This window comes from Mastigoproctus giganteus, chromosome 2, assembly GCF_048544385.1.
Source record: "Mastigoproctus giganteus isolate SK-2022 chromosome 2, ASM4854438v1, whole genome shotgun sequence".
In the NCBI taxonomy this organism is placed as follows: domain Eukaryota; kingdom Metazoa; phylum Arthropoda; class Arachnida; order Uropygi; family Thelyphonidae; genus Mastigoproctus; species Mastigoproctus giganteus.
Window position 1 is genome coordinate 62871039 of NC_143576.1, and position 18197 is coordinate 62889235.

Below are 18197 nucleotides of genomic sequence, written 5' to 3' on the forward strand. Positions count from 1 at the left end.
GAGTAAAACTCTTGATCTGATAATCAGCAGTGATTATTTATGCATTAAGGATTTGCCGATAAAGGAACCACTGGGTGACAGTGATCACAATGGGATTTACTCAAAACAGAAAAACTAAGTGCAAACTACTCTGGTTAAAAAGGACATTGTTTTATTAGCATTGTTTTATTAGGAGACTCCATTGTCAGGGAAACGGGGAATATTTTTTGTAATAAGGATAGGTGGAGCAGAACCAGGTCGAGTTTGAGGACGAGAGTTTCCTGTGCGGACGTGCCTTTCTGCCACTCTTGGAACAGAGAAGTTTTTTCTGATTTATTTTCTGCTTTATTAGTTTAAATTGACATATTAACTTATTTCTAGAGTAGCTTTATATACCTATTTATGGTACTTAAAGTTAAAGTAACTTAGATAAAGATTTGTAGGTATTACTTAGTATCGGAAAGGGTATCAAATCCACGTGTTTACCGTTCATAAACAGCCGCCATTGCTACATGAAAATTAATCAGTAAAATCTATTAATCTTGTCGAACTTCATTGGCAATTAAATTGTACTTTTAACTAGACATATAACCACTTAGGTTACGGAACATAAATAATTAGTAAAAATAAATAATTAATACATAACTTGATACGGAAGTTATATAAAGGAATTTTTCGTAGATAACACTCGTTACTGAAACGCGATACAGCATATCCGGAATTCGAGAGCATTAGCTTTGTATAGTATAGTGCATAATATAATATTGTCAATTAATCAGTAGATCTATTAATCTTGTTAAACTTCATTGTCAATTAAATTGTACTTTTAACTATATATATATATAACGACTTAGAGTACAAACGTAACAAATAATTAATACATACTTGATACAGAAGTTATATAAAGGGAACTCGTAGATAACACTCGATACTGAAAAATAAATATAGCGTTATAACTGTGTTAAAATACAAGTTTAAGGTTTTAATTTTGTTCTGAAATTGTAATTTTATTGACATTTAAATCGAAATCATGACTCTGACCAGAGCAGCAAAGCAAAAGGCTCAAGCTAATGGGAGTGCTGTGACTCAGGGGAGAACTGAGGGGGGCAGTTGCCCTCTGAATCACAGCCTTTTAAGATGCACTGTTTGCTTGATGTTTGCGGAGCAATCGGGTACGGGACATGATACTGCCATGGGGGATGTCTTTGTGTGTGCACGATGCAAGGAAATTAGGTGACAACTCGGCGTTGTTATGGGCCTATATGAGACCTTGAAGGACAGGGTGGATGCCCTCGAAGGAAATAAATTGAGGGGCCCATCAAGCTCTCAGCTGCCCACATCAACGGCAGAGCTTGCACTTGGTCATCTTGCAACACAGAGGCAGCCCCCAAGGCAGAATGCGCTGGTCCCACAGGAACTAGTAGTTGTTGGTGACTCTATTGTCAGGGAAACGGGGAACATTCTTTGTAAAAAGGATAGGTGGAACAGGACCAGGGTATGTCTGCCAGGGGCAAAGGTTGATGACGTTGTAGAGCAGATATCATCTTTTAAGGGCACAAAAGGTGATATAGTTTTACACGTTGGCACTAATGATATTGAGTAGGAGACCAGCGGAATTACTTAACAAGTACAGGTCACTGTTGAAAAAAAGCCGTGAAGTAGGGTTGAATTTGAAAGTGTCTGCAATTCTGCCCAGACACGATAGGAGGGAGTATATGATGAGAGCCTTGTCGATCAATTCGGCCCTGGAAAGATTGTGCAAGGCTCAAGGGGTAGAATTTTTTTCAGCCTGGAATGTACTTGTTAACAGGAGAGATTGCTTCTACAGGGATGGGATACACTTAAATAGAAAGGGTGCAAGAATATTTGCTGATGCTATCGAGGCAGTGTTAGGTGGGTCGGAAAACTGCTAGCTTGGGGGGAGACAAAGACTAATAGATTAACAGTAGCCACTGGCAGAGGTGAAAGAGATTCTTGCACTGCTTCTATTGGAATGAGCAGAAGCCTGAAAAACAAGATGCAGGATATTTCAGAGACTGCTGGAAGTCATTGCGGTAGAAGTAAACACATGGGTTGTGTTAGGGTAGCTAAGAATAGAAACAGGTGCATGTATACTTGCGTGTACACCAATGCTAGGAGTTTAGTAAATAAATTTGATGAATTTGAGGTATTGCTCAAAACATCAAAGGCAGATATTGTTGGGATATCAGAGACGTGGTGTCACACAGATATAAGGAATGCAGAACTGGAATTTGGGGAGTACAATGTGTATAGAAAGGATAGACAGGACAGGAGGGGAGGAGGAGTTATGCTATTAGTTAAAAAACACATAAAATCCAAGGAAGTGAAGCCAGTCGACATTGATGGACAGGGCAGTGTCGAGTTAGTTTGGTGTGACATAAGCATAGGTAAATCAAAATTGAGAGTAGGAGTGTGCTATAGGCCTAATGACAATGATGAGTATAATAAGATACTGTACAGGGAAATAGAATGGGCCAGTAAATCAGAGAGTCTTATAATGGGGGGTTTTAATTTCCCAGATATTAACTGGAATTTGTGGGTTGGTCACTCACACACTAGCAAGGCTTTTGTGGATTTATTGGATGATTGTTTTCTACACCAGCATGTTCGGGAGGCAACTAGAGGGAGTAATACTCTTGATCTGATTATCAGTAGTGATTCTTCATGCATTAGGAATCTGCAGATAAAGGAACCACTGGGTGGCAGTGATCACAGTGCTGAAGTGGGATTTACTCAAGGAGGTAACTACCATCAGAGGTAAAGGGAAGGGTTTTTGCTTTCGTAAAGGCGACTATGATGGTCTGAGACAGTATTTAAATTCTATACAGTGGGACCAACTGATGATGTTACCAACAGCAAATTCAAAATGGGAAGCATTCAAGGAACTAATCTTGGAAGCTACCAGGCTTTACATACCGACAAAGAAATATTGTTCAAGGTTCAGGCCTAAATGGTTGTCAGATGAACTAATGAGACATATGGCAGAGAAGAAAAATGCATGGGATACATACAAATTAATGGGTGACATGGAAGCCTATGATAGATATAAGTTGGTCTGTAACCAAGTCACAAAGGAGATTAGGCAGGCAAAGGCAGATTATGAGAAATCCTTGGCAAAGGATACAAAGAAAAACAGAAAAGAGTTCTTTACCTATTTAAACTCAAGAAGGAAAGGGATGAATCAGATTGGTCCACTGTATGTTGATGGTTCAACAGGTGAGGATCCAGCTCAGGTGGCTAACAATCTAAACAAGTATTTTGCATCTACATTCACACATGAGGAGTTATTCAGGAAGGGGAATGTCGTAGGTGAAGTAAACATTGGCAGTGAGCTAGATGATTTTCTAATAACTGAGAGGAAAGTGGAGGAGAAATTGTTGAGGATAAACATAAAAAAGGCACCCGGGGTGGATGGGATCTATCCAGTTATATTAAAGGAGGCAGCAAAGGAAGTAAGCAAACCCCTAGCCATAATTATGAGAGCTTCTTTGGACGCAGGGGAGGTACCCATGGACGGGAGATGTGCAAATGTAACCCCAATTCACAAAGGAGGATCAAAGGCTGACACAAGTAATTATAGACCTGTTAGTTTAACTTCGGTTCCAGGAAAATTAATGGAGGCACTGGTTAAAGAAGCACTGCAGGATCATCTGGACAAGAATTCAGTTATAGCTCAGACACAGCATGGTTTTGTTAAGGACAGGTCTTGTCTGACCAATTTGATTGGATACTATGATGTAGTCACAAAAGAACTGGATGCAGGGAATAACTTTGATATTATATATTTGGATCTTAGAAAGGCTTTTGATACTGTTGCACATGGAAGACTGCTGCACAAATTGGAGAAGTGTGGCATTGGAGGCAAATTGCTGCTATGGATAAAGGGATGGTTGAGTGGCAGAAGACAGAGAGTGGTAATCAATGGACACTGCTCAATGTGGAGTAATGTTATTAGTGGAGTTCCTCAGGGTTCAGTGTTGGGTCCATTGTTGTTTTCTGTATTTATAAATGATATTGATGATGGTGTATCAGGCTTAATGTCCAAGTTTGCAGACGATACCAAGGTTGGCAGGGTTGTTAAGGACACTACTGATACTATGCTGCTGCAACAGGATCTGGAAAGGTTGAGCAGATGGGCTGAGAGGTGGCAAATGAAGTTTAACATTGACAAATGTAAAGTACTACATATGGGAAACAGTAACCCCAGATAAACGTATCAACTCTGTGGTACTACGCTGACAGTGGTAGAGAATGAAAAGGACCTGGGGTAATTGTGCAGGCAGATATGAAGTTCTCTGAGCAGTGCAGACGAGCTGCAAGAGTAGCTCATGGTGTCTTGTCAATGATATACAGGAATTTTTCTAGCAGGGACAGGGATGTGATCAGGCCACACCTTGGGTACTGTGTACAGGTCTGGAGGCCTCATTTCCAGAAGGATGTAGAGCTGCTGGAACGAGTACAGAGAAGGGCAACAAGATTAGTGAATGGAACAAAGGGTTGCTCTTACGAAGAAAGGCTTAAGTTTTGCAAATTACAGAGCCTGGAGACTAGGCATTGGCGAGGTGATCTGATAGAGGTGTATAAGGCTTTGAATGGCTTGAGCATGCTCAATGCCGATGGGATTCTTCCTCTTGCCCAGAATAATCACCTGAGAGGGCATAAGTTCAAATTGAGGAAGGACGGATGTCGGATAGATGTGCGGAAATTTGCCTTTAGCCAGCGGTCAGTTGGTTTGTGGAATAGACTCCCATCGCTTGTTGTTGAAGTTGATAGCCTAAACAAATTTAAGGCTCAGTTGGACAGGTATTTCGAACGAACGGAGGGGTGAAATGAGAGTAGTGTTTGTTTGTTTTTTTTTTTTTTTTTTTGGCTGATGCTGCATAAGCTTGCTTTCTTGCATCATATGCCTCTACTAATGCTAATGTCTGCTGGGAGCAACTATTGATGATGTCACCAACAGATTGTCAGATTTTAAAGGGAGTAAAGAAAATATTATTATTCATCTGGGGACAAATGATATTAAACGTACATGATCTGATGATTTGTTGGAAAAATACAGGACCATGCTGAGGAAATGTCGCGAGCTAGGCCATAATGTCTATGTGTCTGCAATTCTGCCCAGACACGATAGGAGGGATTATATGTTAAGAACCTTGTGGATTAACTCAAGACTTGAAGGAATCTGCAAAGCTTTAGGGGGTAAATTTCTGTCAGCATGGCCCACACTTGTAGGTAGAAGGAATTTGTTTTGTAGAGACGGGATACACTTAAACAAAGGTGGTGCAAAAGTGTTTGCCAGTATTATTGAGGATACCTTAAAGGTTCAGGGAAACTGCTAGTTAGGGGGGGATGTAGGTAATACTGACACGTGTTTATCTGATAATATTGGTCAATGTAACTCTTGCACATACCTTAAGAGTTCTCATCTGTTATCCCAACTGGACGTATTATCTAGATGTTCTGGGGGCAGAAACGTTTCACGTGAGCGGGTAGCTAATATCAGGGAAGAGAGCCTAAAAAACTTCAAGGGTTGTTAAATATACAAGAACAGTAAATCTTAATATAATACAGTAATGTTAGAAGTGTCGTCAATAAAATGAGCGAATTTGAACTGCTGGTTAAAACAAGTAACGCGGACATAATAGGGCTTACAGAGACGTGGTGCCAACCGGAAATTGGGGATGATGAGTTTCAGTACGGCTTGTATAATGTATTTAGGAAGGATAGAGTAGATAGAAGGGGTGGTGGGGTAATGCTTCTTATCAGAAGCAGCCTGAGTGCGACGATAGCTTTCCGGATTCAGACATTTCACATGCTAGTATAGAGTCTGTATGGTGTGAGATAGTTGGAAACAAAGGTATAATGCAAGTAGGAGTAATCTACAGACCAGGTGATTGTGACGATTATGACAAAAGCCTCTACATGCAAATGGAATAGGCAAGTAAGCGTCAATGCCTTATTATGGGTGATTTCAATTTGCCTCTAATTGATTGGAGTAAATGGTAAGGAAACTCGACATGGGGAACAAAATTTTTAAATCAACTAGATGACTGTTATTTGTATCAACATGTCAGGGAAAATACTAGAGAAAAGAATATCCTAGACCTCATCATCACACATGAATCAGATGACATAACAGGGCTGACAGTAGAGGAACCAGTAGCAGGAAGTGATCACGGAGTTCTACGGTGGATGATGACGAGAGAGGTAGCAGAAGTAAAAGGCAAAGGAATGGGTTTTAATTTCAGAAAAGGAAATTACGATGCCTTAAGGTACTACATGGCCTCTATTAACTGGGTAGATATCGCGCAGAGAATGAATACAATTGAACTGTGGTACGCTTTTAAAACATTAATCACAGATGCCTTGAATGCATATATACCATTAAAAAAATACTCCACGAGAAGGGTTCCAAGTTGGATGAATAGTGAAGTTGCCACATTACTTGAGCAGAAAAAGGTGGCATGGAAAGGTTACAGAGCAATAAAAAGTACTGAAGCCTATAACAGCTACAAGGTGATGTGTAATAGAGCCACAGAAAATGTTCGACAGGCAAAGGCAGTTTATGAGAAATCACTAACAAACAGAGCAAAGAGGGGCGATAAAGAATTCTTCACATATATAAATGCCAAAAAGAGCAGGACAAACCAGATCGGATCTTTACGTGAGGGAAAGGGGATAGTAATAAATACACCAGCTGCCGTTGCAGATGAACTCAACAGTTATTTTGCATCGATATTTACAAATGAAAAGCCTTTTGTGGCAATGGGAAATTGTGAGAGCAAAGTTAAAAAATATGTAATTAATGATATTGAAATTTCGCAAGATTATTTAATGAAAAAACTTTCAAGCCTACAGACCAGTAAGGCTCCTGGAGTTGATGGAATATACCCTATAATCTTAAGGGAGGCGGAAAGCGAGTGCATTGAACCATTGCGGCTAATTATGCGAGCATCACAAGACTCTGGGGAGATTCCCTTGGATTGGAAAAGTGCAAATGTATCTCCCATACATAAGGGTGGCTCTAAAAGTGAAGTTGGAAATTATCGACCTGTCAGTCTGACTTCAGTAGTAGGGAAAATCATGGAGGCAATGATCAAGGGTGGAATTCAGGATCATTTGGATTGAATTGAAATTCTCAAGAATACTCAGCATGGTTTTGTAAAGGAAAAATCATGTTTAACAAATTTGGTTCACAATTTCGAAAGGGTCACTCACGAGCTGGATTTAGGGAATAATTTCGACATTGTTTATTTAGATTTCAGCAAAGCTTTTGACTCAGTCCCACATGAGTGGTTGCTTTATAAGCTGGAACAGGTTGGAATCACTGGGAAAATCCTTAGATGGATAGAAGGATGGCTTCAGGGTAGGAGGCAGAGGGTTGTGATAAATGGATATTCCTCAGATTGGGTTGATGTAAGAAGTGGGGTTCCCCAAGGATCAGTATTAGGACCACTGTTGTTTTTAATTTTCATAAACAACGTTGATGAAGGGATAGAGGGCATGATGTCTAAATTTGCAGATGATGTTAAAATTGGTAGAGTAGTTAATGATCACTGTCAAGCTGAGCACCTTCAGAGAGACCTAGATAGACTTCACGAATGGTCAGAAAAATGGCAGCTATGCTTTAATCCAACAAAGTGTAAGGTATTACACCTGGGAAACAGTAATCCCAAAAAAAACCTATTCACTTGGTGGAGTTCAACTAAACCCAGTACTGGAGGAAAGGGACTTGGTTGTTACGGTACAGTCCAACACGAAATTTCTGAGCATTGTAAACAGGTTGCAAGGAAGGCCCATGGTGTCCTATCGATGATCTATCAAACTTTTGCAAGTAGAGATAGGGACGTGATAATCCCATTATATAAGGCTTATGTTAGACCACACTTGGAATACTGTGTTAAAGTATGGAGACCGCACCTAAAGAAAGACATCGAGCTTCTTGAAAGGGTGCAAAGACGGGTAACTCGCCTGGTGAGATCGGCAAAAGGGCGTCCTTATGAAGAAAGACTTCGAATATGTGGGTTGCAGAGTTCGGAAACTAGACACCTTAGAGGAGATTTGATTGAGGTGTTTAAGGCTCTGAGAGGCATTAGTAAAATGAATGAGGACGAAATTTTCAAGATTATAAATGATGCTAGAACTAGGGGACATAAATGCAAGTTACCGGGGGAAATGTTTAGATTGGACTGCAATAAGTTTTATTTTAGCCAGCGAGTTATAAATTACTGGAATAAGTTGCCTTCATGGGTGGTAGAGGCCGACAGTTTGGGGAAATTCAAAGGTCATCTGGATAGTACTTTCGGGTAAGGGAAGCGCATAGGATGATAGTTTTAATTTCCTTTTTTTTTTTTTTTTTTTCTTTATTAATTATTATTATTTATTTATTATTTTTTTTTTTTTTGGCTGGTGCAGCATAAGCCATAGGCTTTCTTGCACCATGCGGCCGTTACTAATACTTAATCATGTAACTACCATCAAGGGTAAAGGGAAGGGCTTTTGCTTTTGTAAAGGTGATTACAGGGGTCTCAGACAGTTTTTAAATTCTATACAGTGGGATCAACTGATGATTAGCAACATTTAATTCTAAATATCAAGCCTTCAGGAACTTAATCTTGGAGGCTAGTAGGCTTTTCGTTCCAACTAAGAAATACTGTTCAAAGTTAAGGCTAAATGGATGTCAGCTGACTTAGTGAGGCTCGTGGCAGAGAAGAAAAATGTATGGGATGGATATAAATTATCAGGTGAAGCAGAAGCCTATGGTAGATATAAGCTATTATGTAATCAAGTCACAAAGGAAGGTGCCGACCAGGCTAGCAAGGTGGGTAAAGTGCCTGCCTGGCAACCCAAAGGTCACAGGTTCGAATCCCACCTCGGGCTTGGATCAAAGTACTGCAAAAAAACCTTGGGAGGTGCATTATGAAGCCACAGAAGCCGATGCGCCAACAACCAAAAAAAAAAAAAAAAAAAAAAACAAAGGAGGTTAGGCAGGAGAAGGCAGATTACGAGAAATCTTTGATAAAGGATGCAAAGAAAAACAGCAAAGAGTTCTTTACTTATGCAAACTCTAGAAGGGAAGGGATAAATCAGATTGGACCACTTAACATAGATGGGTTGACAATTGATGATCATGCTCAGGTAGCTGCTAAACTGAATGAGTATTTTGCATCTACATTCATAAGAGGAGTTATTCAAGGTGGGGAATGCCAAAACACGCTCTAACAGGGAGCTAAGTGATTTTGTAATAACTGAGAGCAATGTGGAGGAGAAAGTGTTGAAGTTAAACCTAAGAAAGACACTGGGGTTGGATATAAACTAACCAGTTATATTGAAGGAGGCAGCAAAGGAAGTGAGCAAACCATTACCAATAATTATGAGAGCATCCTTAGATTCTGGGGAGGTCCCCATGAACTGGAGATGTACAAATGTATCCCCAATTCACAAAGTGGGTTCAAATTATCAGATCATGACACAAATAACTATAGACCTGTTAGTTTAACTTTTGTTCCAGGAAAAATAATGGAGTCACTGCTTAAAGAAACATTGCAGGATCATCTAGACAAGACTGAAGTAATACTTAAGACAGCATAAGTTTGTTAAAGGGAGGTCTTGTTTGACCAGTTTGATTGGATACTATGATGTGGTCACAAAGGAACTGGATGCAAAAAATAATTTTGATATCATATACTTGTATTTCAGGAAAGCTTTTGATACTGTTGCACATGGAAGACTGCTGTACAAATTGGAGCGCTTTGGCATTAAGGGTAAGTTGCTACAATGGATAAAGAGATGGATGGTTGAGTGGGAGATGACAAAGAGTGGTAATCAATGGATGCTGCTCTTCGTGGACAAATGTTATTAGTGGAGTTTCCCAGGGACATACCTTTATCAATGATATTGATGAAGGTATGTCTGGATCCAAGTTTGCAGATTATACTAAGGTTGCAGGGTTGTTAACGACAGTAAAGACATTATGCTACTCCAACTGGATCTAGATAAGTTGGGCAAATGTGCTGAGAAGTGGCAATTGAAGTGTAATATTGACAAATACAAAGTACTGCATATGGGTAGCAATAACCAATGAGAAATATACCAACTGTGTGGTGTTACACTCAGAGAAATTAAAAGTGAAAAAGATCTGGGGGTAATTGTGCAATTATATATGAAGTTTGCTGAGCAATGCAGACGGGCTGCCAGGGCAGGTCATAGGAGTCTTATCAGTGATATATAGGAATTTTGTGAGCAGGGATAGCGAGGTGATTATCCTGCTGTACAAGGCAATAGTCAGGCCACACCTAGAGTACTGTGAACAGGTCTGGAGGCCTCATTGTAGGAAGGATGTAGAGTTGCTAGAACAAGTACAAAGAAGAGGGAAAAAATAGGTACTCTTACCATGAAAGGCTTAAGTTCTGCAAATCGCGGTGCCTGGCGTTTAGTCACCTTCGAGGTGATCTAATTGAGGTGTATAAGGCCTTGAGTGGGTTGAGAAATCTGAATGCTAATGGGATTCTTCTTCTTGCTCAGATTAAGAACCTGAGGGGGCACAGATTTAAATTGAGGAAAGACAATTGTAGAGTAGATGTGCGGAAACTTGCCTTTAGCTAGCGGGTAGTTGATTTGTGGAACAGACTTCCATCTTTTGTTATGGAAGTTGATAGCCTAAATAAATTTAAGGCTGAGCTGGACAAGCATTTGGAATGGATGGGGGTGAAAGGGGGGTTATTTTGTTTTCACCATTCATGACACTGTCAACATCAAAATACTAACAGTTTGTAACAGACATTGTCATTAGCATTAATAGAGGCATATGATGGAAGAAAGCAAGCTAATGTAGCATTAGCCAAAAAAAAAAAAAAATCGCTCCCATTTCACCCCTCCGTTTGTTCAACAATGAACCCAACACTGAACCCTGAGTCCCTCAGGGTTCAGTGTTGGGTCCATTGTTGTCAATGATCAGTTCCAGATCACTGACAACAATGACATTATGGATCAGTACCAGATCACTGATCCATAATGCCAGTGATCAGTACCAGATTTAATAAAATATGGGCTTAGCAGCTACTTGGAGTCCCCTAAATTTAGGTGACTCCTAAAATCATTGTAGCTAAAGTGTTGATGTGTATTAAAATATTCACAAAATAAAAAATATATATACTTTCATTTGCCATTTTCCACATCCTTGTTTCTAAAACTTCTTAAAATATTTTATTTACTAAATGTAATGTGATGTTATCTTGAAAATCTGGAAATGGCTACATCCAATAACCAGCTCTCATTAGTAGTAAATTGAATATAGGCCTGCTCATGTTTGGGAGTGAAGGGCAGTATTTTCTTGTTTGTGACAAGTATGACTGGCATGCTACAAATAAAATTTACTAGCAGTTATTTTAACCCATTCCATATATATGTTAATTTTGTCTTCCTGTCATAACTGCCATAATTGAAGGTGTTTAGTATATTTTTCTTAACTTATAATAATGCTTAAATTTGGGATGTTGGTAACAGAAACTTATAAATTGCACAGTTTCCAATGGGTTTGAAAACAATGTTCTTACTGTAGTCATAAAAATATAAATTAACAGATAAAGAGTACTAAGCATGCTCATCATCTGAAGCTTTATAGAAATCTTGTTGCACTTATATGCATATGATTCTGTTGCAGAAATAGAAATTTTGGAGTAAATGTGATTGTCAAAGTGATAATTGCATATATCTTATGATTTTTGGAGGCACACAAATGTTCTAAATGCAAATATGTAAAACAACAAGAGCAGTGCTCAAATTGAAAATAATAACAACCACAGCATTAAAAATTTACAACAAAAACAAGACAATATGTTTTTCCCCAATGGTTTATACAATACGTACAAACATTAATATACCAGTTCTTATTGGTTTTGATGTTCAGCTGCTGCAATTAATAATGATTGTGCTAGAACTAGTAACTGGCAGTGACTGTCTTAACATTTTCAAAAACATATTTTGGAAGTTAACTGCCGAACACTCTCATCTTAACTTTAAAAACTTATCAGCTGGTGGCATGGTAGTGTGCTTTAAGTTTTAAATAAACTTATCAGCTGGTGCCATAGTAGCATGCTTTAAGTTTTAAATCAACTTATCACGCTGGAATGGCAGATTATCTGGCATTCCAGTTCAATTTCAGCATTGCACTGAAGTAAATGTATTTATCTCCACGGAACTATAATAAGTTGCAGTAATAAATAAGTTTCATTCACTGTTGAATTGGAAATGTGTTTATTTCTTTTGAAGCACTATTTTTTAAAAATATATTTAAATTCAGCAAAACAATTTTTAAGAGATTAAAATGCTATTAATTGTTATTTATTTATTAAATGAAAATTGATTGAAAATTTATATTAAATCTATTTTCAGTTTTAGAAGTTTAACAAAGATAAGTAATAAACTTTAAACTGCTTTCATATATTGGGAGATGAAAAAAGAAACTAATCAAAGAATAAATGAGAAAAGAGAAAACTGTGTTGTCTTTATTCTTTTTTTTTTTTTTTTTTTTTTTTTTTTCAAAAGTCAAAATACAATCGGGGCTCCATATTTGCAGGGGTTATGTCAACATTTCCTGTGAAAACCTGAAATTTCGCTTAAATCTGTACTCTCACCCAAATAGCCCCAGATGTTTTCTACTTTTTCTAGATGCATAAACACTTACACAACCATTTACAATTAATGGAAAAATATTTAAATGTGTTTAAAAGGTTATAATTGTGTTTTACAATAGATTTTAGATCCATGTTTCAAAAATACTGTACTGTATCCAAATTTTATTACATAGTTGAGGACAAGGCGTGCACCAGGGTATTCACCACAGGATTCAGTACTCCTCAGTAGCAGGAGTCTCAGAGGTTGGAAAAGAAGCAGGGTTAGCTGACATCGAGACTTCCAGTTTGGGGTACAAGGAGTTTTCAGTGTCGATGTAGAAGTTGTCCTTTTCAGGAACATTGTGTTGGGAAGCTGGGTCTTCTTTTGTTTGAACTCGTTGAAGATGGCTGTGTATGGTGTTAAAATATCATAGAGGGTTTCCTTGAACTTCCATTGCATAAATCATGTTGTCTTTGTATTTGTAGAAAAAGTTCTCAAGGCATTTGGCGTTACGAATTACCTGTGCTAGGTTTTTTCCCAAGTCAAACTTCTCTTGGCGTCGTTCATCCTCATCCACAGGTTGGAACAAACATGCTCTTTGAGTTCATCATCCATTAGTATTGTTACCTGCCCATCAATTAAATCATTGATGTCCTCCTCCTCTAAGTCCTTGAAATCTATGCCCCCTATTCTCCTGGCCAACTCCTTTATTTCTGCGAATGTTTTCTAGGGCTGTTCATCCGGACTGAAGTCATGCACAACCTCGGGCCACAAGTTCTTCCAACAGCCATTTACAGACTTATCCTTGATGTCTATCAGCATGTGTTTTATTAGGAAGAGACTGTCAGCTATAGTGAAGTCCTTCCAAAACTGAATAACATTGAGGTTGTTGTCGCTGTCCATAGCCACAATGATTCGGTCCATACACCTCTTCATGTAGTTGGCCTTGAAGACCTTGATTACCCCTGGTCGAGCGACTGGATAAGGGGGTAAAAAGAGCACCTCTACATCTTCATTTGCATAGTCTTGTGCATCACTTGGGTGTTCTGGGGCATTGTCCAGCATGAGGAGGACTTTAAATGGAAACCCTTTTTCCTCCAGGTATTCTTTGACTTTGGGGCTGAAGCAGTGGTGGAACCAGTTCAGGAACAGATCCGTCATCATCCAGGCTTTTTCTTTCTACATCCAGTACGCAGGCAGTATATTCTTGTTACGTCCTTTAAGAGCTCTTGGGTTCTGCGTGCAGAAAATAAGGTCAGGCTTTGTCATATGGTTGCTTTGTCATTGTTGCAAACTAGCAGCATAACCTGATCACATGCTGCCTTGAATCCTGGGCCTTCTCTTTGGGGGCTATATAGATGTGCTGAGGCATTTTCCAGAATAATACTGCCTCATCGGCATTGAAAACCTGTTCAGGTTTATATCCCTTCTCCCCAATGAGCTACTTGAGTTGCTCAAGGTAGGCCTTAGCAGACTCACCCATAATCTCTATATTATGGAGTGAATAATTAGCATTAGCTTTAGTAGAGGCATATGATGCAAGAAAGCAAGCTTATGCAGCATCAGCCAAAGAAAAAAAAAAACAAAAAAAACCCCCTTCCACTTCACCCCTCCGTTCTTCCGAAATACCTGTCCAGATGAGCCTTATATTTATTTAGGCTATCAACTTCCACAGCAAGGGATGGAAGTCTGTTCCACCAACCAACTACTTGCTGGCTAAAGGCAAATTTCCACACATCTATCCTACATCTGTCTTTCCTCAATTTGAATTTATGCCCTCTCAGGTGATTATTCTGAGCAAGAGGCAGTATCCCATCAGCATTAAGCATGCTCAAACCATTCCAGCCTTTGTACACCTCTATCAGATCACCTCGCCGGTGCCTAGTTTCTAGACACTGTAATTTGCAAAATTTAAGCCTTTCTTCATAAGAGCAACCCTTCGTTCCGTTCACTAACCTTGTTACCCTTCTCTGTACTCGTTCCAGCAGCTCTACATCCTTCTTGAAATGAGGCTTCCAGACCTGTATAAAGTACTCAAGGTGCGGCCTGACCATTGCCTTATACAAGGGAATAATCACCTCCCTATCACTGCTAGAAAAATTCCTGTATATCATTGATAAGACACAATGAGCTACTCTTGCAGCCCATCTGCACTGCTCAGAGAACTTCATATCTGCCTGCACAATTACCCCCAGGGCCTTTTCATTCTTTACCACTGTCAGAGAGGTGGCAAACTTCATTTGCCACCTCTCAGCCCACCTGCTCAACCTTTCTAGATCCTTTTGCAGAAGCATAGCGTCAGTAGCATCCTTAACAACCCTGCCAACCTTTGTATCGTCTGCAAACTTGGACATTAAGCTGGATATACCATCATCAATATTATTTATAAATACAGAAAACAATGGACCCAACACTGAACCTTTGGGACTCCACTAATAACATTAGTCCACGATGAGTAGTGTCCATTAATTACCACTCTCTGTCTTCTGCCACTCAACCATCCCTTTATCCATAGCAACAATTTGCCACCAATGCCACACTACTCCAATTTGTGCAGCAATATTCCATGTGCAACAGTATCAAAAGCTTTTCTAAGATCCAAATATATGATATCAAAGTTATTCCCTGCATCCAGTTCTTTTGTGACTACATCATAGTATCCAATCAAATTGGTCAGGCAAGACCTTCCCTCAACAAAACCATGCTGTGTCTGAGCTATAACTGAATTCTTGTCAAGATGATCCTGCAGTGCTTCTTTAACCAGTGCTTCCATTAATTTTCCTGGAACTGAAGTTAAACTCACAGGTCTATAATTACTTGTGTCAGCCTTTGATCCTGCTTTGTGAATTGGGGTTACATTTGCACATCTCCAGTCTGTGGGTACCTTCCCTGAGTCCAAGGAAGCTCTCATAATTATGCCTAATGGATTGCTTACTTCCTTTGCTGCCTCCTTTAATATAACTGGATAGATCCCATCCACCCCAGGTGCCTTTCTTGTTTTTATCTTCAACAATTTCTCCATCACTTTACTTTCAGTTATTACAAGATTATCTAGCTTACTGCCAGAGTTGAATTCACCTCTGGTATTCCCCTCGCTGAATAACTCCTCATGTGTGAATGTCGATGCAAAATATTCATTTATTTTGTTAGCTACCTGAGCAGGATCATCAACAGTTGACCCATCGATATCAAGTGGACCAATCTGATTCATCCCCTTCCTTCTAGAGTTTGCATAAGTAAAGAACTCTTTACTGTTTTTCTTTGCATCCTTTACCAAAGATTTCTCGTAATCTGCCTTCGCCTGCTTAACCTCCTTTGTAACTTGGTTACAGATCAACTTATATCTATCATAGGCTTCTTTGTCACATGCTAATTTATATGTATCCCAGGCATTTTTCTTCTTTGCCATATGTCTCATTAGTTCATCTGACATCCATTTAGGCCTAAACCTTCAACAATATTTCTTAGTTGGTATGTAAAGCCTAGTAGCTTCCAAGATAAGTTCTTTGAATGCTTCCCATTTTGAATTTGCTGTTGGTAACATCATCAGTTGATTCCACTGTATAGAATTTAAATACTGTCTCAGACCATCGTAGTCGCCTTTATGAAAGCAAAAACCCTTCCCTTTACTCCTGATGGTAGTTACCTCGTTGAGTAAATCCCACTTCAGCACTCTGTGATCACTGCTACCTAGTGGTTCCTGCATCTGCAGATTCTTAATGCATGAAGAATCACTACTGATAATCAAATCAAGAGTATTACTCCCTCTAGTTGCCTCTCGAACATGCTGATATAGAAAACAATCATCCAATAAATCCACAAAAGCCTTGCTAGTGTGTGAGTGACCAACCCACAAATTCCAGTCAATATCTGGGAAATTAAAATCCCCCATTATAAGACATTCTGATTTACTGGCCCACCCTATTTCTCTGCACAATTGCTCATTATACTCATCAGATTCATTAGGCCTATAACACGCACCTACTCTCATTTTTCCTTTCCCAGTGCTTATTTCACTCCAAACAGACTCAACATTGCATTGTCCACCAATATCAAATGAATGCACTTCCTTAGATTTTGTGTTTCTAAACACAAAAGTGAGGATAAGTAACTTACTCTAAAGATAGAGTAAGGATGCCAGCATAACTGCTCCTCCTCCCTTCCTGTCCTGTCTATTCTTTCTGTACACATTGTATTCCCCAAATTCCAGTTCTGCATTCCTTATATCTGTATGACATCACGTCTCTGATATCCCAACAATATCTGCCTTTGATGTTGGAGCATTACCTGAAATTCATCATATTTATTTACCAAACTCCTAGCATTGGTGTACACGCAAGTATATATTCGCCTGTTCCTATTCTTAGCTACCCCTAACACAACCCACGTATTTACTTGTACCTCAATGATTCCCAGCAGTCTCTGAAATATGAGTTTAGAACCCATGGGTATTCATATGAGCACAGTGATATTTTAAGTAGAAGTAGCCTAATGCAAACACACAACACACAAGGGTCACAAGCCTTCCTACTTAGATGACGATCACTGCGAGACTGAAGGTGCATGTGCCCCACCATCACTCAGAGTGAATGCAGTGAGCAGCAGCCATATTTTTAGTATGATAAAAAAATTGTGACCACCAATGCAAAAACACGAATCCACAAATACGGATCCTGCGAATATGGAGACCCAACTGTACATCTACTTGATTTGTTATAGAAATGTATTCATGACAAACAAACAAGAAGAAATTTTGATGTTGTAGTTAAGGAAAGTCAGATAACTAAACAAGACAAAAGTGGTGAATTTCCTGAAAACGAAGTTTCTGAATTGTAAATATGTTATACAGGGTAGCCATGTGTGACGTTACCAAGAAAGAATTAGTACAATTTTAGTAGTAGTAGTAGCAAGTGAAGAAATTAGCGAAGCAAACTCATACAGCATTAGACAGGAGGGGGGACCTCCTCACCTCACTTTTCCATCCCTTCAATGATTTATCTCATTCTTACTTAAATTTATTTAAACTACCTACTTCCACAACACCAGATGGAAGCTTGTTCCAGCAATTAACCATTCTCTGGCTTAAAGTAAATTTTCACATATCAATCCATAACCATCATACCCTGATGTGTATTTTCTGACATAGAGTAAGGATGCCATCAGTGTTTAGTTTATTCAATCCTCCATTTGATATGTATCAAACTGTACCGCACTTAGCATCTCTCATGTTCTGAGATTAATTTACAACTGGGTTGTCATATATTGTACCATCAGGGTATCCATTCACTAATGAGGGGACAAATAGCCCTGAAATGATTGTCTGTGTGGCAGTAATCATTGAGAATAAATAATAATAGTCTTCTCTACTTGGGAAGTGTTATTTAGTCAAGGTACAGTGAGAGAGACAACTTGTTTAGAACCCATGAGTATGGGTTCTAAACAAGTTGTCTCTTTGAAGGAATTCACAATATGAGATGTTACGTTATGATACCATTGTACAACTTCATCCAGTTTACCCATGTATAGAAATGATGCCATTGCACTAATTTACACGACAGTAAACTCTTCTCACAGTTTGTGGC

General features: G+C 39.0%; 1 protein-coding gene across 1 annotated transcript in view; it reads left to right on the forward strand.

The window, feature by feature from the left end:
• LOC150089320 (sodium channel protein para-like) overlaps positions 1–18197 on the forward strand; it is a 2114826-nt gene that overhangs the window by 525458 nt on the left and 1571171 nt on the right. The window lies entirely within an intron of this gene.